The sequence below is a fragment of the Bubalus bubalis genome, chromosome X (genome assembly GCF_019923935.1).
Source record: "Bubalus bubalis isolate 160015118507 breed Murrah chromosome X, NDDB_SH_1, whole genome shotgun sequence".
Taxonomy (NCBI): domain Eukaryota; kingdom Metazoa; phylum Chordata; class Mammalia; order Artiodactyla; family Bovidae; genus Bubalus; species Bubalus bubalis.
In genome coordinates, this window is record NC_059181.1 from 128,996,866 (window position 1) to 129,019,395 (window position 22,530).

Here is a 22,530-nt window from a genome sequence, read left to right on the forward strand (position 1 = left end):
GGAGACAGAGAATGAGATGGTTGTGTGGCATCACTGACTCGATGGACATAAGTTTGAGCAAGCTCTGGGAGTTGGTGATGGACAAGGAGGCCTGGCGTGCTGCAGTTCATGGCGTTGCAAAGAGTCAGACCCGACTGAGCGAGTGAACTGACTGACTGACTCTAGAGCAGGCATGCCCAACCTCCGGGATCTAGTGCCTCATGATCTGAGGTGGAGCTGATGTAATAACAATAGAAATAAAGTGCACAATGAATGTCATGCACCTGAATCATCCCCAAACCATCCCCCTCCTCCCTGGTCCGTGGAAAAATTGTCTTCCTTGTAACTTATCCCTGGTGCCCAAAACGTGGGGGATCACAGCTCTAGAGCATCTTTTGCCCCTTGGTATTTTAAGCTTCTTTCAACAAAATAATCTGATACAAGTTTACCAAAAGGTGAACAGGTAGCATTCCTAGAAGGTAGAGTGCTACAAAAACTGCTCTGCTAAGTATAAAATGAAGACAAGACTTTATTAACACTCCAGTGATGAATCACTTGTCTCTAAATGTGTTTTCATGTAACCATCAGTGCAAAGATCCTCAAATAAGCTGAGAGTTATTGAAGGTGGCTTTACTGGAACCCTTAACCATGCACATGGTTCAGTTAAAAGTGCATTGTGTACTAGTGAGCCCAAGAGACTACCTTTCTACTGCACAATGATGAAGGCACAAGTCAAGCAAGCTAATTTGAAAACTACTTCAACTGGTTTCTCAGGAAGGCTTTCCAAACCACTCTTAGTTTGCATTAAGGATTCTGATATTTTACAGCTGTAGGTGTATCCCTATGACAAAAGTACTTCACGAGAACCAAACTATGGATGTTCAAGGATGCAGTAAATTATGTATCTGGCAGAAAAGTGGAGACCATTAAAATTCTAAGAAGAAAGCACTGGTTTTAAAACCTTTTAAAAGCTGCTTATTAGCTACCTAGAAACATGTTTTTTAAAAACGCAGGTATAAGCAGTGCAGCGTATGTTTAAGCTATTCTCTAATGATATTTAATGCCCTTGGCTCACTGCAGCTTGCATTCAACAAAGTCGTGTTTATTTTAGGGTTCTTCTTCCACTTCTGGTTAATCATTTTCTTCCTCTTGCTTTGCTTCTTCTCTCTTGATTCTTCGCCTGTGTCATCGTCATCATTCTGTGCATCTTGTCCTGTTGAGTAAAATACTGATCTTGTACACTCGTGAAAGAGAACTGCAATTGATCTCCACGACTTTTACCTGGACCAACCCCACTTAGTATTCTAAATTTAGGAATTTCCAGAGTACAAAAGTAGCTGAAGTATGAGTCCTTGAAAGTTGTTTTGTACCCTATTCTAGAAGTTCCATTTCCTTTGCTATCCTGATCCTTAATGCATTCTGAGTGACATTCTTCTTCCAATGTATTTAGCACCCAATGCAGCCTATAACTTGTGGTCCGTGAGAACAGAAGGATCAAAATCATCCAGGTATGACTTTATTAGATATGTTTCAGTCAACACCTCATTTGAGAAATAGTCACTGGATTCAGAGAAGTTCAACTGTGAAATTCGTAGGCTCTCCAGCATCTGAGAAGTTGCGGACAAGTATTTCAGGTGCTCTAAAATAGGCTCATGGGCTTTCTGAATCATATTTCTGAGCAATTCTGCATTCTTCAAAACTTTCATGCCAAGATAAAGAATTCTTTCAGGGTGGCTTTTACCTTCAGAATTTTCCTCAAGCTTTCTTTTTGATTTCCTCAACAACTGCCTCTGCAATAGGTTGATAGAGGCATACTTTCTCTCAGTATCATGAGTTACTTTATGATGTTTAGATTTTGTTTTTGCCTGTTCTAACTGGAATTTTCTTTAGGCATTAAGTTGCTTAACGATATTTATCAAGTCCTGAAAACAGCTTACACATGCTACAAGTGAAGCAGCACATCTTTCTTGGGAAGCCTGAGGAATTTGCCTCCCCTCAACAGTTTTTTCTTCCTTCCTGTTCTCAACAGCATGGTGCCCCTCAATCGTGGCTCATTGTAGTCTCCATGCCACAGGCTCTGTGACAGAAAACAGAGTCTCCTGTGCACAGCTTGAGGGTCCTTTGCTTTCCCACCTCAGGGCCTTTATGTTTCTCCGGTGAACGACGAAGCCAAGTGGCTCAAGTGTCCTCCATCATCTCATTAAGACAGGCAGGCCAGGAGGGTGTGGGTGGGGAAAGATGGTGGGCAGCCCAAGGCACTGTAGTCTGTCTTTCTGGCCCCTTGAGGTGGGATCCCTCCTCTGACTTTCAAGAGCTTCCTCCCCCAAATCAAAGTAAATGTTTAAAGTCTTCAACCCTCCCTTGGACACGACTGCCATCTTCCCTTCCTCCTCTTCCATCCTTCACAGCACAGGCTCTGGTTGGGCCAGTAGAGCTGGTTTTATGTCACTTTCGTCCAACATAAAACCTCAATAGCTCTGGCTAGGAAGTGGGGGCAGAGGTGAGAGCCAACAGCGAAGGTGGCCTCAGGGGTGCTGCTGGGACCAGGGGGGTGTGGGGCCAGGGGGCTGCTTGGGTGAGGGGGCTGCGGGGCTGGGGGCTGCTGGGGTGAGGAGGCTGTGGGCAGGAGGCTGCTGGGGTGAGGGCGCTGTGGGGCCATGTGGCTGCTGGGGTGAGGGGGCTGTGGGGCCAGAGGGGTGTGGGGCCAGGGGGCTGCTTGGGTGAGAGGGCTGTGGGCCGGGGGCTGCTGGGGTGAGGGGGCTGCGGGGCCAGGGGGCTGCTGGGGTGAGGGGGCTGCGGGTCCGGGGGGGCTGCTGTGGTGAGGGGGCTATGGGGCCAGGGGCTGCTGGGGTGAGGGGGCTGCTGGGCAATGGAGGGGTGTGGGGCTAGGGGGCTGCTGGAGTGAGGGGGCTGCGAGCCCGGAGGCCTGCTGGACTGAGGGGACTGTGGGGCCGGGTGCTGCCAGGAAGGGTGCTCGTCCTTGGCCTAGGCGACAGCCGCCCCTGCTGGGTGACCAGGATTAGACAAGGATGGCTGAGGAGCAGAGCCCCTTCCTGGGATGAAAGTCTGGTGGCCTCAACACAGGCCAGGACCTCACTGTCAGGCTAGGAGATTCCCTCCGTGTCACCTGGCCTTGAGCTGGCATTGAAATCTGACCAAGGCCAGGGCACATCGAAAGGGAGCAGCCAGGCTCAGGGAAGGTTGGCCCCTGCTGTTCCCTCCAGCATGTTTGGTCCTGGGGGCCTCTAAGCCTAAGAGAATTTGCTGCAAAAAGGTGATTGACAGGCCATCTCTTCCTTGTCCCTCCCCCTGTCCCCCCCGCCCCCAGCACTTGGCTTTTTTTGAAGAGGGGCTCATTGGTCCTCTCTCTAAGCAGACCCCAGGAAGAAGGCCTGGTTTAGGAGTACCAGCATGCCATATGCAAGTGAGCCCAGACAGCGAGCTTTTAACATACAATAGGTGTAAGTTCCACCAAGGGGGCGGCATTTATTCCCACTATTACAAACTGCAATCAGACTTTTCCTTTGTATACCATGGTTTGGTCCTAGGTTAAGAGTAGTGTGATTTTGTGCCAAATGTCCTGGAGGTCAATGCTCAGACATTCCCGAAAATGTCTAGAAAGGCCCTTAGACATCCTGGAATCCAGCGGTTTTCCAAACTTCGGTGCACATAGGAAGCACCTAGAGGGCTTGTGGGACCACAGATTGCTGGGCCCCATCCCAGTGGTGAGGATTCTGGACCTGAGGAGACCTGAGAGTTTGCATTGCCAAGGACTTCTCGTGTGAGGTTTACGCTGCTGGTCTGGCCACTGCACTTGGAGAACCACGGGTCTAATCTAACGTCTTCATTGCATAGATGGATCAGCTGAGGCAGAGCCCCAGCTGGGTTCCAGGATTGGCGCTATTGCTAACCAGGTGTTATGACTTTGCAATCTGATTTAGCTGTTCTGGGCCTGCGTTTTCTCATCTACAAAATTAGGTAAGAGCCTCGGTCATTCCTACCCCGGGTTCAGTTTGCAGGTGGCTGCTATTGAGCACTTACTCAGGCTTTTAGTAACAGCCCTCTGGTTTGGTGTGGCACTGTCACGTGGTTCTCAGGTCCGTGAACATCCACAGCTTCCCTCTGGTTCCTGGGTCGGGTTTAGGCCCTGCCTTTCCTGTGTGGAGCACTGAGAGATGAAGATGCTATCAGGTGGAGGGTAGGACATAAAGCTTTATTCTTTTTGCTGTGGTTTTCTCATTTTGCAGGTGCCTCTTGTGTTTGCTTACATTGCTAAGAATATCGGTTTTCTTTTCTGATGTAGAAAGTTTCCCAATGTTTTCCTTTTCTGTTTCCTTCATATTCTTTGAATTTAAAAATTCTTTACCATCTGATCATAAGGCTATTCAAGGATATATTTTCTTATTTTCCTTGTGATTTTTTATCTTGTATACCCTTATCCCTCTGGAGTTATTTTGACATGTGTTATAAAGTTTGGATCTTGGTTGACTTTCCTTTTTTGTAAATGGCTAATCTCTGGCATCATTTCTTGAGTAATCCCTTTCCTCTCTTTGGATGTCTGGCTGTGCATTCTTAGCACTCTAAGAATGTAGAATAGGTGGGAGTGAGATTTTTGTCGAAGCTCCTTTTTTTCAGATGGGGAAGTTGAGGCCCAGAGCAGCTAACTGGTTTTCCTAAGGTCATGTTAGTGAATGGAGAAGCTCTGACTTCTTTTGTGTGTGTGTGTGTTTATTTTTGGCCGTGCCGAGGCTTCATTGCTGTGCTCGGGCTTTCTCTAGTTGGGGTGAGCAGTGGCTCTTCTTGTTGCAGACCATGGGCTCTAGAGTGCAGGTTCAGTAGTTGTTGCCCATGGGCTTCATTGCTCCTTGACATGTGGAACCTTTTCGGAGTGGGAATGGAACCCGTGGACCCTGCACTGGCAGGAGGATTCTTAACCACTGAGCCACCAGGAAAGTCCAGATCTCTGTGACCTCTAATCTGAGTTTGAGATATATAGGTCTGCTTGTCTGTCTAGCTCCAGGGACATTTGACAGGGGAGGTTAACTAACCGGCCACAAAGTAAATGAGCATGACCTAGGGTCTCTGAAAGGTAGAGACGAGCCTTCCTCAGCCATCCCAGATAAACCAGGAAATGTGTACTGCACACCTAGGTTCAAACTGCCCTGGTGGTTCAGTGGTAAAGAATCTGCCTGCAGTGCAGGAGATGCGGGCGCTGTGTAGGAGATTCAGGTTCAATTCCTGGGTTGGGAAAATCCCCTGGAAGTGAAAATGGCAACCCACTCCAGCCTTCTTGCCTGGAGAATCCCATGGACGGAGGGGCCTGGTGGGCTACAGTCCATGAGGTCAGAAAGAGTTGGACACGACTGGGCACACACGCATCCAGTTACCTTTTCTGTGTTGATGATGGTTGTGAGAATATTTAAGATCTGCTCTCTTAGCAACTTTGAAGGACAAAACAGTATTCTTAACTATAGTCACCATACTGAATATTAGATCCACTGAACTTGGCATCTTATAGTTGGAAGTTTGTATCCTTTGAACAACATCTCCTCGTTTTCCGTCCCTGCAGCCCCTGGCAACCACCATTCTACTCTCTGTTTCTGTGAGTTTGTCTCGTTTTAGATCCCACGTATAAGTGAGATCATACAGTATCTGTCTTTCTCTGACTTATTTCACTTAGCATAATGCCTTCATGGTTTATCCATGTTGCCATGACATTCAGGATTTCCTCTTTTTTATGACCGAATAATGTTTCATAAATGAATATATGTATATAAATTTACACTCACGTTTTGTTTATCCATTCGTGCACAGGCACTTTGATTGTTTGCATGTCTTGGCTATTGTGAATAATGTTGCAATGAACAAGGGGCTGCAGATATTTCTTTCAGGTAGTTATTAAATTTTCTTTGGCTATATGTCCAGAAGTGGGATTTCTGGATCCTATGGTTTTATTTTTAATATTTTGGAGGAAACCTTATGCAATTTTACATAGTGCCTGTTCCAAGTTACATTCCCACCAACAGTGTACAAGGGTTCCCTTTTCTTTAATATCCTTGCCAACACTTGTTTTGTCTTTTTGAGAATAGTCATTTGAACAGTATTGTATGAGTTCCTATATTAACCGTTTCTTAGATAGATGATTGGAAGAAATTTTCTCCCACTCCATAGATTGCCTTTTCATTTTGTTTCCTTGGCTGTGCATGAGCTTTTTTATTTGATGTAGTCTCACTTGTCTATTTTTGCATTTGCTGCCTGTACTTTTAACGTCATATGCCAACAGGTTTTTGTTTTTTTTTTTTTTTTTTTTTTTTTTTTGCCAAAACCTAGGTCAAGGAGCTTGTCATAGGAAAGCTGTGTTTTCTTCCAGGAGTTTTATGATTTCAGGTCTTAAATTTAAGTCTTTAACCCATTTCAAGTGAGTTTTTGTGAGTGCTATAAGATTGGAGTCCAATTTTATTCTTCTCATGAGGATAACTTGTTTTACCCAATATCATTTATTGAAGAGTCTTTTCCCGCTAAATATTCTTGGCTCCCTTGTGGAATATTAGTTGACCGATTACGCATGGGCTTATTTCTGAGCTCTTGATTCTGTTCCATTGTTCCATGCTGTTTCAAATACTATACTTTGTAATATAGTTTGAGATCAGAAAGTGTGATCTCTCCAGCTTTGTTGTTCATTCTCAGGATTGTTTGGGTATTGGAGTCTTTTGTGGTTCCACACAAATTGTAGATTGCTTTTTCTATTCTGTGAAAAGATGTCATTGGAATTTTGATAGGAATTGCATTGCATGTGTAATTGGCTTTGGGTAGTATGGACGTTTTAACAATATTCTTTTTATACAGGAAATGGGGATATCTTTCCCTTTATGTCTTCTTCAATGTCTGTCGTCAGTGTCTTATTGTTTTGGTGTATAGATCTTTTGACGTGCTTGGTTAAATATATTTCTAAGTATTTTACTGTGTTTGCTGTATTGTAAATGAGATTATTTTCATTATTGATTTTTCAGATACTTTGTCCTTAGTGTATAGAAATGCAACAGATTTTTGTATGTTGATCATAGGTCTTGAGAATTTACCAAATTCACTGATGAGTTCTAAAATTTTTTAATGCAGTCTTTAGGTTTTCTGTATAATAAGATCATGTCATCTGCAAACAGACAATTTAACTTCATCCTTTCTGATTTTGATGTTTTTTATTTTTCTTGCCTACGTTCTCTGAGACTTGAGTACAATTCTGAATAGGAGTGGTGAAAGTGGGCACCCTTATCTTGTTTCTGTTCTTAGAGGAAAAGCTGTCACTTTTTCTGCATTGAGGATGATGTTAGCTGTGGGCTTATGCAGGTGGCCTTTATTATGTTGAAGTATGTGCCTTCCAAACTAATTTGCTGGGAATTTTTTTTATCATGAAAGGATGTTGAATTTTGTCAAATTCTTTTTGTTTGCCACCTGTTGAGATGATCATATGATTTTATCTTTCATTCTATTAATGTGACATTTACTGATTTGTATATTTTGAACCTTCCTTGCATCCCAGGGGTAAATCCCTCCTGATCGTGTGCTATGGAATTCAATTTGATAGTGTTTTGTTGAGAAATTTTGCATCTACCTTTATTAGGAATATTGGTTCATAATTTCTTACAATATCCTTATCTGGTTTTGGTATCAGAGTAATGCTGGTCTCATACACTAAGTCTGGGAGTGTTCCCACCTCTTTGAATATTTGGTAGTTGAGAAGGATTGGCATTCATTCTTTAAATGTTTGGTAAAATTCACCAGGGAAGCCATCTTGTCTTGGAATTTTATGTGTTGGGAGTTTTTTGATTACCGATTCAGTCTCCTGATTTGTTACTATTCTGTTCAGATTTTCAGTATCTTCATGATTCAGTCTCGGTAGGTTGTATGATTCCAGTAATTTATCCATTTCTTCTAGGTTATCCAATTTGTTGGTGTGTAATTGTTCATAGTTATCCCTTAAAATCCTTTGCATTTGTGTGGTATCATTTATAAGGGTTCCATTTCATTTATAATTTTGCATCTTCTCTTTTCATGACTAATTCTAACTATCAGTTTTTCAATTTTGATTATCTTTTCAAAAAACCAACTTTTAGTTTCATTGATCTTTTTTCTGTTTTCATGTTCTCTATTTCATTTATTTACAAATCTTGATTTCCATGTTTCTCTTAACTTTGGGCTTATTTTTTCCTTGTTCCTTGAGGTATAATGTATGGTTGTTTGAGATCTTTTTCTAAAGTTAATGTAAGCACTTATTATTATAAACTTTCTTCTTAAAAATGCTTTTGCTGCATTAGTTATCATATGTTGTTTCTATTTTTATTTGTTTCAATACATCGTTTTCATTTCCCTTTGATTTCTTTGACCCATTAGGTGTTGAGGAGTGCACTGTTTAGTTTCCATGTATTTGTGAATTTTCCAATCTTCTTCCTGCTTTTGATTCCTAGTTTTATAACATTTCAATCCCAAAAGATACTTGATAAAATTTCAATTTTCTTCCATTTGATGAGACTTGTTTTGTCTTTTTGGGATAACTATTACCATTAACACTTGTTGTTTTAACTTGCCTAGATCTTGACTGTCTACATATGGCTTTCCCATCTTGTTTTGAATCCTCACCATTGCCTATGAGATTTCTGCTTTCAGGAAAGGGCTGTGATGCTGGATACATTGTTGCAGATTTACTTATAAAGCAGTTATCCTGGGACAATGTGCTTTAGAAGAGAGGATGCAAGAATGTTTTCTTGGCGTTATTAAGAGGTTATGTTCCTTGACAAAGGAAAAAAATGTGTCTCTAATGTAAAAGTCCGATGATTTAGTCCAAAGATTGTGGACTGTGTGCTTCGTTAAATGTCTCACTTTTTCATTGCTACTCCATGCTCTGTAAAGACTAGTTTCCCAATCAGTCCACTACCCCTTAAATCACCTCCCCTGTGTCCCTGGGGGACCCTAGTGCCTGTGAATTGGGGTAATAGTACACTTCTTGTACTAATTATAAGGGGGACCCTAGTGCCTGTGAATTGGGTAATAGTACACTTCTTGTACTAATTATAAGTGATAGAACACTTATATGGAACACTCTTTAGACATGCCCCATGTCAATCTGTTCCAGGCCTGGCAACAGTAAGCACCTCCCTATGAGACAGAACATTTCTTGGGGGGTTATTGTACTCCTCTGGTTAGTCCATTAGTGTTTGTCATCTTGCCCCAATTTCACTGTGACCCGGTCTTCGATTGCCCAGAAATGTATTGTTCGTCCTACATATCCTATTGTTGAAGCTCTTAAGAGCTTGCTGAAATTAAAAATTCCACAGATGCCAAAAGCCATGCTTCCAATCAGGCAAAAAAGAAGCTTACCACAGTGAAGAATGTCTGGGGCCAGTGGAGAGATGTCTTCCCCCCTCACTCCAGCATTGAGGTGGAGATCTCCATGTACCCAAACTTTTAGTGCCTTCCACTCAGGAGCTTCTGCTTCAAAGGTTTTAGCCCAAAGCAAGGCTATATGCCGTCACCCCCACCCTGTGGCATAGTGGTGAAGACTCTGCCTGCCAGTGCAGGATTTGCAAGAGATGCAGGTTCAATTCCTGGGTCCAGAAGGTCCTCTGGAGAAGGAAATGGCAACCCACTCCAGTATTCTTGCCTGGGAACTCCCATGGACAGAGGAGGCTGGCGGGCTACAGCCCATGGGGTTGCCAAGAGTCTGACATGACTGAGCACACACACACACACACACATTCCTGCCCCCACTTCCTAGAGACACCATACCTCAAAAGTTACTAGGCTGGACAGCCCCCACATCCCACGTGAACCAGTCTCCCTCAACCACAGAGAAGAGGGAAGTTCAAAATGGGGAGTGGAAAAGGAGAGGAGTCAGGATGCGAGGGATGGTTAGCTATGAGGGATGGGGACAAGTAGCCCAGCAAGTTTTGACTCCTTCCTCCCTATCTTGCCTCACAGTCTTTGGTGGCATTGCCTCCGTTAAGAACTTCAGGCAAAGGAATAAAGATGTAGAATCATTTGCCCTAAGAGTCAGTTGGTTAATAGGCTGGCTCTCCAAGGCACCTACCACCCTATTTTCACCTAGGTTCACTGGAAGTTGGTTCAAATTTCCTCTCTAAGTCCTTCCCCTTTAATTCCATCCCTCAAACCCTTCAAATACTGTGAGCTCCCTTTGGATTCCTGTGCAGTGCCTACCTCATTTTCTTGGGAAGCCCAGAAGAGTCTTAGTATATCTTTCACTGTGTCTGCCTCTGATACCTTGGGGCTACTTTGCTTAAACAGAATTGCAGGACTAGACGTAACTGTGCTTTTTCAGGTCTGAGTGTAATGGTTGAGGAAAACCAATGGGTTCTTGGTTTTCCAGATGATGGTATAACGTGATACTGAAAGGTTGTTGCTGATCGAAAAGACACCGGGATTCTTGGCCTCCGGAGGAGAAGAATTCAATCCAGGGCCAGAGACGAGGCTTGATCGCTCAGAGCTTTTGTGTAATAAAGTTTTATTGAAGTATAAAGGAGATAGAGAAAGCTTCTGACATAGGCATCAGAAGGGGGCAGAAAGAGTACCCCCTGCTAGTCTTCAGCTGGATGTTATACAGTCACTGCCGTTAAGTCACTTCAGTTGTGTCCGACTCTGTGCGACCCCATGGACTGCAGCCTACCAGGCTCCTCCATCCATGGGATTTTCCAGGCAAGAATACTGGAGGGGGTGGCCATTAGCAGTCTGGTAATCAAAGAAAGGAATGTCTTAAAACTCAGAATGGCACCAGGCCCCTCATCCATAAGATGCATTTTGGGATCATCTTGGCGCCAGATGATTCATCCCAGGCCATGAAACGATTGACTTGAATCTTGCAGAAGGGCAGATTACCCTACAAAGAGTTTCGTTTACATAGATGAGGCGAACAATATCTGAGTGTAACATACTGGTTTGTCAAGTAGGTTCTGAGGCATTAGGCGGAACCGAGTTGAAGACGGTCTGGGGCAAATGCATAGTACATTAACATAGCTTAAGACAAACATTTCCATAAGAAAAATACATTGGTTAACTCAAGGTTTGAGAATAGTTAACTTCAGGTGAAACCAGGTGTCATTATGGCAACACAGTATTTTAAGAGAAACCTCCTTTTAAATTTGTATAGGGAAGGAAAAAAAAAATCACTAGTTTGTTTCCGCCTGATGTTTGAGCGAGAGAAATATGTCTGACACTTGCAGCCTGTTTCCTCTGTGTGGAGACCCCTGGCCTTCCTGCCTGTTACCCTCTCAATACCACACAATCACGTGCTGGATTTTTGTACTTTCTCTATAAAACATCTGCATCTTTACCTTTTTTATCATGCTAGGTTCTTGATTAACTGGATTTTATTTCCTTTGTATTTTCTTCATGAAATTTCATTTAGGTGGATGTCCTTTACCCAGGTAATTCTGGTAGATGAGCTGTTATACCTTCTCTCTTCTCAGAGTGAACTTCTATTAGGTCATTCTTATTCTGAGCACTCACCATTATTAATTTTTCCCACAGTTAACAAGTCTGTTTTTAAACACAAGTTATTTTTTCACGCCCAGAGGCACATTCTTCAGAGCAGTCAGCTTCTTTGTAACTTGTTTGATCTTTGCATATGAAAACAAATACAACAGAACCTGTTCTGTAGTCTGTCATGCGGAGGGCAATCAAATAGGCTATTGATAATTCAGACCTGAAGGTTTTCAGAGAAATGAAATGTTCTTAAGAGGTGGTGCAGGGCATAAAGGGCCTCCACTTAGGTGTGCCTGAGCAAGCTGATGGCTTCCAGGTGGGTATTTGTATGGGGAAGAGGTGGTATTGAAGTTTTGTATATGAACACCTAGGAAGCAAAGAAAGTGAGCAGTGGGAGGGTATTGCAGTAGAGGGGGCAAGATGGTTCGTATTTCTACTCCAGTCTGGACTAGGGACTAGATCCAAGTACTATAGCAAGATGGGCTATTAGAATGAGGCATTTTTGGAATTACAGGCCAGTATCACTGATGAACATAGATGCAAAAATTCTCAACAAAATTCTACCAAACAGAATTCAATAACACATTAACCAGGTCATACACCATGATCAAGTTGAGTTTATTCCAGGGATGCAAGAATTCTTCAATATATGCAAACCAATGTGCTACAGCATATTAACAAATTGAAAGATAAAAACCATATAATAGATGCAGAAAAAGCATTTGACAAAATTCAGGACCCATTTGTGATTAACACTCCAAAAAATGGGCATAGAAGGAAGCTACCTCAACATAGAAAAGTCCATATATGACAAGCCCACAGTAAACCTTCTCAATGGGGAAAAACTGAAAGCACTCCCTCTAAGATCAGGAACAAGACAAGGGTGCTCAGTCTCCTATCATTCAACATAGTTTTGAAATCCTAGTTATGCCAATCACAGAAGAAAAAGAAATAAAAGGAATCCAGATGGGAAAAGAAGAAGTAAAGCCTCCCTGATTGCAGATGACATGATACTCGACATAGAGAACCCTAAAGATAGTATCAGAAAATTACTAGAGCTAATCAGTGAGTTTAGCAAAGTAATGGGATACAAAATCAATACACAGAAATCACCTACATTCCTATATACTAACAATGAGAAATCAGAAAGAGAAATTAAGGAAACAATTCCATTCACCATCGCATCAAAAAGACTAAAATATCTAGGAATAAACCTACATAAGGAGACAGAAGAACTGTATAACAGAAAATCATAAGACACTGATGAAAGAAAGCAAAGATGACATGAACAGATGGAGAGATATTCCATGTTCCTGGGGTGGAAGAATCAATATTGTGAAAATGACAATGCTACCAAATGTAATCTACAGATTGAATGCAATCCCTATCCAAATACCAATGGCTTTTTTCCCACAGAACTAGAATTGTTTCAGTTTCATATGAAGACACCAAAGACCCCAAATAGCCAAAGCAGTCTTGATAAAGAAGCATGGAGCTGGAGGAATCCGCCTTCCTGACTTCAGATTATACAACAAAGCTACAGTCATCAAAACAGTATGGTACTGGCACAAAAACATAGATGCACACAAATAGAACAAAATAGAGAGCCCAGAAATAACCCCCGCGCTTATGGGTACCTTCTTTTTGACAAAGGAGGCAAGAATATACAATGGAACAAAGACAGCCTCTTCAATAAGTGGTGCTGGGAAAACTGGATAGTTACATGTAAAAGAATGGAATTAGAGCATTTCCTAACACCATACACAAAGGTAAACACAAAATATATTAAAGACCTAAATGTAAGACCTGCAACTATAAAACTCGTAGAGGAAAACATAGAACACTCGATGACAGAAATTAAAGCAAGATCCTACAGTAAGGGAAACAAAAACAAAGGTAACAACTGGAACCTAGTTAAAGTTAGAAGTTATTGCACAGCAAAGGAAACTATAACCAAGGTGAAAAGTCAACCCTCAGAATGGGAGACAATAATAGCACATGAAACAACTGACAAAGGATTAATTTCCAAATATACAAATAGCTCATACAATACCAGAAACACAAATAATCCAATTAAAAAGTGGGAAAAAACCCTAAACAGGTATTTCTCCAAAGAAGACATATACATGGCTAACAAACACATGAAAAGATGCTCAACATCACTCATTATTTGGCTCACTCACTGAGTCGTGTTCGATTCTTTGTGACCCCGTGGACTGCAGCATGCCATGCTTCCCTGTCCAGCACCAATTCCCAGCACTTGCTCAAACTCGCACTCATCAAGTTGGTGATGCCATCCAACCATCTCATCCTCTGTTGTCCCCTTCTCCTCAGCGTCATTTCTAAGGAGTCAGTTCTTTGCATCAGGTAGCCAAAGTATTGGAGCTTCAGCTTCAGCCTCAGCCCTTCCAATGAGTATTGAGGACTTACTTCCTTTGGGATTGATTGGTTGGATCTCCGTGCAGTGCAAGGGCTCTCCATGAGAGTTCTCCAACACCACAGTTCACAAGCATCAGTTCTTCAGTGCTCAGCTACTTCATGGGCCAACTCTCACATCCATACATGACTACTGGAAAAACCATGGCTTGGACTACAGGGAACTTTGTCGGCAAAGTAATGTCTCTGCTTTTTAATATGCTGTCTAGGTTTGTCATAGCTTTTCTTCCAGGGAGCAAGCATCTTTCAATACCATGGCTGCAGTCACCATCTGCAGTGATTTTGGGCCCCCCCAAAATAAAGCCTCTCACTGTTTCCATTCTTACCCTATCTATTTGCCGTGAAGTGATGGGACTTGATGTCATGATCTTAGTTTTCTCAATGTTGAGTTTTAGGCCAGCTTTTTTAATCTCCTGTTTCATTTTCATCAAGAGGCTCTTTATTAGAGAAATGAAAATCAAACCTATAATGAGATCTTGCCTCGCACCAGTCAGAATGCCCATCATTAAAAAGTCTACAAACAATAAATGCTGGAGAGGGTGTGGAGAAAAGGGAACCCTCTTGCACCGTTGGTGGCAATGTAAATTGATACAGCCACTATGGAAGACGGTATAGAGATTCCTTAAAAAACCTAGCAAACCCACTCCTAGGCATATACGCTGAGGAAATAAAAATTGAAAAAGACACACGTACCCAGTGTTCCTTGCAGTAGTCTTTACAATAGCTAGAACATGGGAGCAACCTAGATGTCCATCAAAAGATGAAGGGATAAAGGAGCTGTGGTACATATGTACAATGGAATATTACTCAGCCATATAAAGGAATGCATTTAAGTCAGTTCTAAAGAGGTAGATGAACCTAGAGCCTATTATACAGAGTGTAGTAAGTCAGAAGGAGAAACGTAAGTATTGTATACTAACACATATATATATGGAAACTAGAAAGATGGTACCAATGAATTTATTTGCAGGGCAGCAGTGGAGAGACAGACATAGAGAACAGCCTTATGGACATGGGAGGGTGGGAGGAGAGGGTGAGATGTATGGAGAGAGTAACATGGAAACTTAATTACATAAGTAAAATAGATAGCCACTGGCAATTTGCTATATAACTTGGGGAACTCAAACAAGGGCTCTGTATCAATCTAGAGGGGTGGGTTGGGGAGGGAGAAGGGAGGGAGGTTCAAGAAGGAGGGGACAAATGTATACCTGTGGTTGGTTCATGTTGATGTCTGACAGAAAACAACAAAATTCTGTAAAGCATTTATACTTCAATTAAAAAATAAGTACCTTTTAAAAACCATTTTCAGAAGCATGACGCCCAGTATGCTCAGGAATAGGTGTAACATGGAGTGTTAAGGGAAAGTGGTGATAGAGCAGGTATTTAATCTGGCCTGCCTGAAACATTTATCCTATTTGCAAGGTTCAGAAAAAGAGTTCAATTGGGAATCCACATGTCTAAAAATATTTGAAATGTTCAAATCAAATGATAAACCATTAAATAGGTTGTATCTCCTTCCACGACAAATGTACCTTCCTAATGAGCTGAAAGGCCAGGTTGGGATTTAGAATTCTCAGACTCCTCTAAGTTCTGCCCTGATGGCGTGGGAAGAGCTGCCCTCCTTCCCTTCCCCCGGCCATGCCCTGGTTCCGAGGCCAGGCCGCATCCCCTTCTGGGCCTACAACCCCTCCTTGGGCCTGCGAGCACCAACCCCAGCAGTGAGTGCAGTCAGCCCTCCCCAGGACAGGTCTAAGAGGAGCACATGGGGCCTGGAAGCAGGCTAGGGACTGTTCAGGGCTGCCAGGTACCTGGAGCATGGGCTAGCAGGGACACACCCCTTGTTCCCATGGGCTGGGCTCCTGGCCCTGGCGAGAGGGGTGTGGCTGGAAGAGGACCAAAGTGGCCCTCTAAAGCATAGAGCTCAAGACAGAGATATCTCTGCCTGGGCCTGGAAGCAATAGTGTTTTAACAACCAGCACCGCAGAAATACTAACAAATCAGAACCAGGTTGAAGGGCCTCAAATTGTCCTAGTTGACCTGCCCTTTTAGTTGAAATCATGGTGACGGGGAATGCTTTGCCTTCTGTCTCACTATGTGGTTCTAGCCATAAGGAATAATATAACACATTTTAAAATGTTCACACTGGTGACCAAAAAAAAAAAGTTGTGGGGATCTTAAGTTTACTTCACTTTAATTGACATTAAATACCTACGAAGAGGAAAATTCATTGCCTAGGCCTTTGGGAAAGAAAGATAGATAAAACCCTTAAGGTCGCAGCCATTTAAAGGTTGAGTGCAGGGGTTGGTTTTGATGGAATAGGTGGATGTAGTGTGTGTATTTGCATGTGCACACACTTAGAATAGAAGACATGCCACCACAGAACATGACAGTATGTTATCAGTTACCTACAAGAAGGTCAGGAGCCGAGCCCCTGGGAACAAAGTATGCTCCACCTAAACCATGTTTCAGATACCTAGGAAGCCTGAAGTAAATGCAGAAATGAGCCTGTCTAGTCTCAAACCCCCAGGTCCTTCCCCTTCTCTGATCCTCCACTCTGGTCATCTACAACTTTATCTTTTTATTAACTTAAACAGAGTTCAAAGATTAAGTCCACTTTCTCCCTTTTCTCTTTGTATTTTTATTATGATATACTTCCCATCTGCACAAAATTATAAAGAATACTAGTAGAAACACTATTTACCCACCACTCAGTTTAAGAAATGTAAATTAGAGATACAGTTGAAGCCCACTACGTATCCCTCCCCAATAGGATCGCTGTCCTTGTCTTTCCCCAAGAGGTAACCACCATCCTAAATGTGGTTTATCTTTCCATTGCATGCCTTTCTGTATGCTTGCATATGCGTACATCCTGACAGGCAACTCTGTATGTATCTACTATCCATTTCTGCTCAGTGAAGGTTCCCTTAGACTTCATATACCCGGTATCATGTCTGTGACTTTCTGGAACTAGCTCTGTCCCTTGGATATTTTTCTGGTGCCATCCCCTATCCACAGCCTCGCTCTGTCTCAGCCCCTGTGAATCCTAATTTCCTCGCCAGTCCAGCCCCGACCGTCCTGTTCAATTTACCTCCAGCAGCCCCAAGGCAGTGAACGAAGGCTGGTCACCAGAGGTGGGCCTCAACTTCTCCCCCTGTGGCTGTCAACCAGTGCTTCTCAAACCTTGGCTGCATCAGAATCCCCTGGAGGGCTTGTTAAAACACACACTACTGGGCCCCACTCTCAGTTTCTGATTCACAGGTCTTAAGTGGAGCCTAAGAATTCATGGGTGATGCTAATAATGCTATTTTAAGGACCAAACTTTGAGAACCAGTGCTCCAAATCAGCGTCTGGGCTCAGGCTCAGCAGCACCATCTGGCCTCCAGGCAAGCTGGGCCATCCCTCAGGTTTCCTTCAAAAGCACCCAGCAGGACTATGAAATACACATATAACACAAGTCCTGTGCAGTTTTAAATGTTCTAGTAGCCACATCTAAAAAGTAAAGAGGGCATCCCTGGTGATCTAGTGGTTAAGAATCCACCTTGCAGTGCAGGGGACACAGGTTCAATCCCTGGTACAGGAAGATCCCACATGTGAGGGGCAACTAATCGCATGTGCCACAGCTCTGAAGCCCGTTTTCCTGAGAGCTCATGTTCCGCAGGAGAAGCCACCTCAGTGAGAACCTGTGCACCGTAACTAGAGAAAGCTCACGTGTAGCAATAAATAACGTTTTGAAAAAGTAAAAAGAAACTGGAGGAAATAATTTTAATGCTATATTTAATACTAGATTATCATTTCAATGTGTAATTAGGTATTAAAGAGACTTTACACAGTTTTTTACATTTGTAGCACATTTCAACTCAGATTAGCCACATTTTCAATGCTCAGCAGCCACACGTGGCTAGTGACTAGTACAGTAAACAAGTTCAGATCTAAAGCCTTGACCCCTATTTCTGTCTTTACAAAACTGTTTTAAATACAAATTTTATTTTGGGCTGCAATAAAAGAACTTAAAACAGGCTTATCAAATGGTGGAATGTGATGATGCCTTCCAATGATGTAAAACGGCTTCTCATTTTTAAAGAGATTTAAATCAGGATTATTTATATACATAAATCTATCTACATTTCAGTTTACTACTTTGAAACTTAGTTTTAACTAGAACAAATGCTGTCAAATATATCTGGAAAAGATAAAACCCAATTAGATATTGGAATTTTTATAGATATTATTATTAGACAGTTGCTTTTTGGGGGATGGATTTGGGAAGGAAATCAATGTTAGTAATCCCATGGGCTTCTGAAAAATCTAAAAATAGCGAACAATGGATCCTTTCTTCTTTCTCTGTCTTCTTTCTAGTCTTCCAAACTGCAGGAAGAAATGAGAGAAAAGGAACGATTATACAGCATCAGTCAGCATCAGAAACTTTCTAAATCGAAGAAAACAATCAGCCTTATGTATATCTGCTGCATCTGAGGGTTGTATCTCAACAAGGAGAGAAGAAAAACACATTTTCCTCTTGTAAAATTCACCCTGGACACTGGGTGCATGTACAACCCCATGGCTTCAATCATGTGATCCTACCAACCTTGTCTCCCTCTTGCCCACAACCATAAATGCTTTCTTTTTTCCCCCTTCCTTTGAGAGGCTAGTCTGGGACTTAAATCACTCTTTCTACCTTAAAAGCCTGTGCTCACTCCACAGATGATACTCCCTTACCCTCCCAGACCCTCGGTTTCCATATCTACCGTATGAGAAAGAGGCTGTTATTATGAAACACACCACTATGCAAACAAGGGAGAAAATGTTAATCATTAAAGACAAGATATATACCTTCACTACCATCTCAGTGATAAACAACAGTCATCCTATGACTGTTTCTTTTGACTGTCATATAAAATACACAAATCTACAACCGAACAAATATTTCAGTATTAATCACTAAATGTGGTCCTACTTGAAATTCTGAACTGTATGCTATTCGTAAGTAGTTACGTTCTAAAAGGTGTCTTCTCTTAGTGCAGGAGACTGCACTTCTGTGGTCAAGAAATGAAGGCCAAACTAGTGCACAGCCCAGTTGCTGCTGCTTTTCGTCACTGTTTTCTCAAGAAATACTGGTCTTAGGTACTGATACATTTACAACTTGTTGATAATCTTAGAGATAGAGGACCAAAGACCTCATAAGAACAAATGAGAAGCCATGAAGTATATTTCACTTCATGCTCTTTATATTACTGGGTGCAGAACTGTTCTATAAACATTAGGTAAATTTGAGTTGTTGAACTAATTTCAAACAAACGTTTTCTTAATTTACTCCGAGAATTAAAAAGCAAAAACAAAATTGGTAAATGCCTGGGAATAGCTGGGTTATTTTCAAAGCTATACACAGATACCTGGGCTTTCTGGGCCAGTCCTTTGCTGGGTCCAGATCCTTTTCTGGTTCTTCTTGTTTCCTCTTATACTTCTTTTCTTTCCCCTCACTTTTGCTGCCCTGCGCCTCTTCTTTGGAGTTCTCATCCTGGCATTCAGCTGTTTCTTTAGAGAGGAATAATAGACTTTGGGACCAGACATTTACAGGAAAAAAAAAAAAAAAAAACGCAAACACATAAGGAATGGCAGGATGTCCAGTACTCTACCCTTAGGAGAAGCAGGACAGAAGCAACTAAGAAAAGAGTAACTGGGGGCCTTCCTTCTGGCGGATGCAACACTTCCATGGCCCTCACTTTGCTGCTGCTTGATCATTTTCACAATGATATTATTTCTTCTTTTCTAGTAAATCTGTCACCCTGTGCTACTGATGACTTGTGCTCAAGGATCAGAATTCTCTGGGTCTGATGCATTCTGGATGTTTTGGCCAGAACTTTTTCGCCAAAATATGCTTCACCTCAATAACAAATTCTATGGGGAAGCTCCTGAGTTCCTCAATCACCTAAACATTTCCTTTTGACCATGTGGTCCTGTATGAGTTCATAATGTTTTGGGATCAACTCTCCAAGAATCTTGACATTTTTAAAAGCTATGAACCAAATATGAGGTCTGCCATTTGCCTGTTCTCTTCCATGTCCTCTCAAGCTCCCTCTTGAACACCTGCCTCCACTGACCTTCACGTGTGGGCTCATAACTGGCACTGATCATCTCAGACCTCTTACCAGGGTTGGTAGAGGGCAGCTTATTTTCCCCCCAAACCAAAGAAATCGTTATGCAGTTGGGCTTCTACTGGGCCCCTCTGGCCTTCGATTCAAGGAGGCCCTGACTCCCGGCCTCCCGTCCTGAGGAACGCCCCCCCCCCCCCACCCCGTGCCCCCCGTATGAGCCTGCCCCCTCCTCGGGATCCCTGGTCCCCAGACCCGGCCGGCAGCTGCCAGTGTTTCCGTCCCCCCCAACTCCCCCCCGCCCCTCGAATGCTCACTCTCAGGGGCGACAGGCTCCTGTGGCATCTCCCGCGAGCTGGGCTCCTCAGACTCCTTGGTGGCCGTCTCCAATAAAGAGGCCTCCTCGGCTTCCTCCGCCTCCTGGGCTTCCTCCGCCTGCTCCGCCTCCTGGGCTTCCTCCGCCTGCTCCGCCCCCTGGTCTGGGGCTTCCTCAGCCGGCCCCTCCCCCGATTCATCCGATGGCACCTGGACCTCCGAAAACCTGGCCACGGCGGCTGAGCCGTGGTCGGACAAGCGCTGCCTGGTCTGGTGCCAGACCAACACGCGATCATCATTTGGCGGAAGTATGACGTGGTTTTCAGGACAAACGGTTCACCATCGACGTGCAGCCAGATTTAGGGCCGTTAAGAGGAAGGCGTTCATGGGGAAGTGGCGCGAGACCACCATGCGGTTCACGCCCTCCGCCTGCTCCTCCACCTCCCTCTCCTCAGCCGGCCTGAGGTCGGCGTCTTCCTCAGCGTTCCCGCCCTCCAGGGCCGCCTCCCTCGGGCCTCCTGAGGCCCCCACGACTCCACCCGCCTCAGCCTCAGGCATGGAGTCACCCCTGCGAGCCTCGGAGCTGCGGTCCACACCGTCACGGGCTCCGGCCTGGGCCCCCGCCGCACCTGCAGGGCCTTCCTGCCTGCCAGGGGCCAGATCTCCATCCCCCGTGGTAGACATGGCAGCCGCCAGTTACCTCAGCCAGGCAGGGGACGATGGCAGTGGCGCAGGTGGTGGCACCCGAAGTGGCTGCCCTGAGAGGAGGCTGAGGGAAGTGAGATGGACCGAGGCAGTCACGGAAGGGACCACAGAGGAGGCCCCACGACCGGGAGGGTAGACGGCCAATGGCGGAAGCGTCCGACGGAAGTCGGGCCTCAGGCAGTGGAGCCAGGCCACAGTCGAGGGGCGGGGCCTGTTGACGCGGAACAGTTGACGGTGGCCTGTGACCCCTCGTCACGAGCTTTGGGCTCATTTGCTGACAAACAAGGATTGACGTGCTCTGTGTCCAATGAACGGCCAAGGCCCTTGGTTGTCAAATTGCTCACAATTGCCTACTTGTTCTTTGACGCGCTAGGGTTCTGACATGTGTGGAGGTCTTCTAGGCTCGTGTCCTTTATGTAATTGTGCAGGAAAGTATTTATGAAGGCATCCTGGGCCATGTGAACTGAGAGAAATTTCCCACCTGGGAATTTCCACCTGGTAATGGCTCATGTGAATAGAGACAGGGTCATAAAAATGTTGTATATCTCAGATGTTAGCAGTACTAAAAACCTCCGCAGAAGAGAAAGAGAATTTGGACAATTTACCTTAGTTAAAAATAGTTGGAAAAGAGTAGACAAATTGAAATGAATGCAGTCAGAACTGAAGGTTGAGAAGTGTTGGAGAAGTTAGGAGCTAGAAGGTGTATAATGAACCCAGACATATTCCCTTAATGCTTTGAAGACTGAATAAAAAAAGGAGAGGTTTCTTTAAAGGATCAGGTCATCTCCTAAGTGCTAAGCATGACAGACGTTAAAAGGGCCACCTTCCTAGGATGTTTCAGAGGCAACAGTCCCGGACTTTTTATTGATCTCAAGATCCACTTAGTCCAGACCCCAAGTGTAATTTTGAAAATTATACAGAAATGAACTGTTTTATAGTCGTTCTGTAAAAAAGTTTTGTAGCACTGTCGTTCTGTAAAAAAAGTTTTGTAGCACTAAAAATATTTTTTGAAAAAGACATAGCCAATTACATCTGGATGTTACATTTAGGAAAAATACTAATAAGTCTCATAATTGTAAAGAGGGATTTTTTTCCCTTTCATTCAGTTCAGTTCCAACCGAATTTCAGTGTTTTTATTTTTTCTCTGTCTCACCTCGTGAATGGAGCATGGTGTTGCTGTAAATCATTGGTTTAAATTTGGAAGGCAATGTCAATAATCTCTAATTCAAAATTCTCATTATAAAGACAGCAAAAAAGAGGCAGAATCCCAATCTGAGGTCTGAGTTGGTTTAACATTTGCCGCCCTAAGTGATCCTGAAACAGTTACTTATCATTTCTAGGCCTCAGTTTTATCATCTGTATAGGTGGCATTCAATGAAAATATGAGTTAGGTAGATGGAAGAAGATGGAATTATATTTAGGATACTGAGCATTTGTTGAAACTGTGTTTTTAGTTTGATTTTGCCTTCTAAGAATGCAGTTTTTCTTTTTTATGTCGTAAAATCTAATAATATTT

The 22,530-nt window shown here is 43.4% G+C and overlaps 2 long non-coding RNA genes and 1 pseudogene across 2 annotated transcripts; 2 read left to right on the plus strand and 1 right to left on the minus strand.

The window, feature by feature from the left end:
- The first annotated feature begins 245 nt into the window (after positions 1-245).
- Positions 246-19,998, plus strand: LOC123465387. Its single transcript, XR_006640603.1, has 3 exons — positions 246-2,479; positions 3,835-3,957; positions 19,676-19,998. It is a non-coding gene; the product is annotated as an uncharacterized LOC123465387 (long non-coding RNA).
- On the plus strand, positions 3,992-19,219 carry LOC123465384. Its single transcript, XR_006640598.1, has 2 exons — positions 3,992-4,177; positions 18,262-19,219. It is a non-coding gene; the product is annotated as an uncharacterized LOC123465384 (long non-coding RNA).
- Positions 17,873-21,941, minus strand: LOC123465383 (annotated as a pseudogene).
- Between the last annotated feature and the right edge of the window lie 589 nt (positions 21,942-22,530).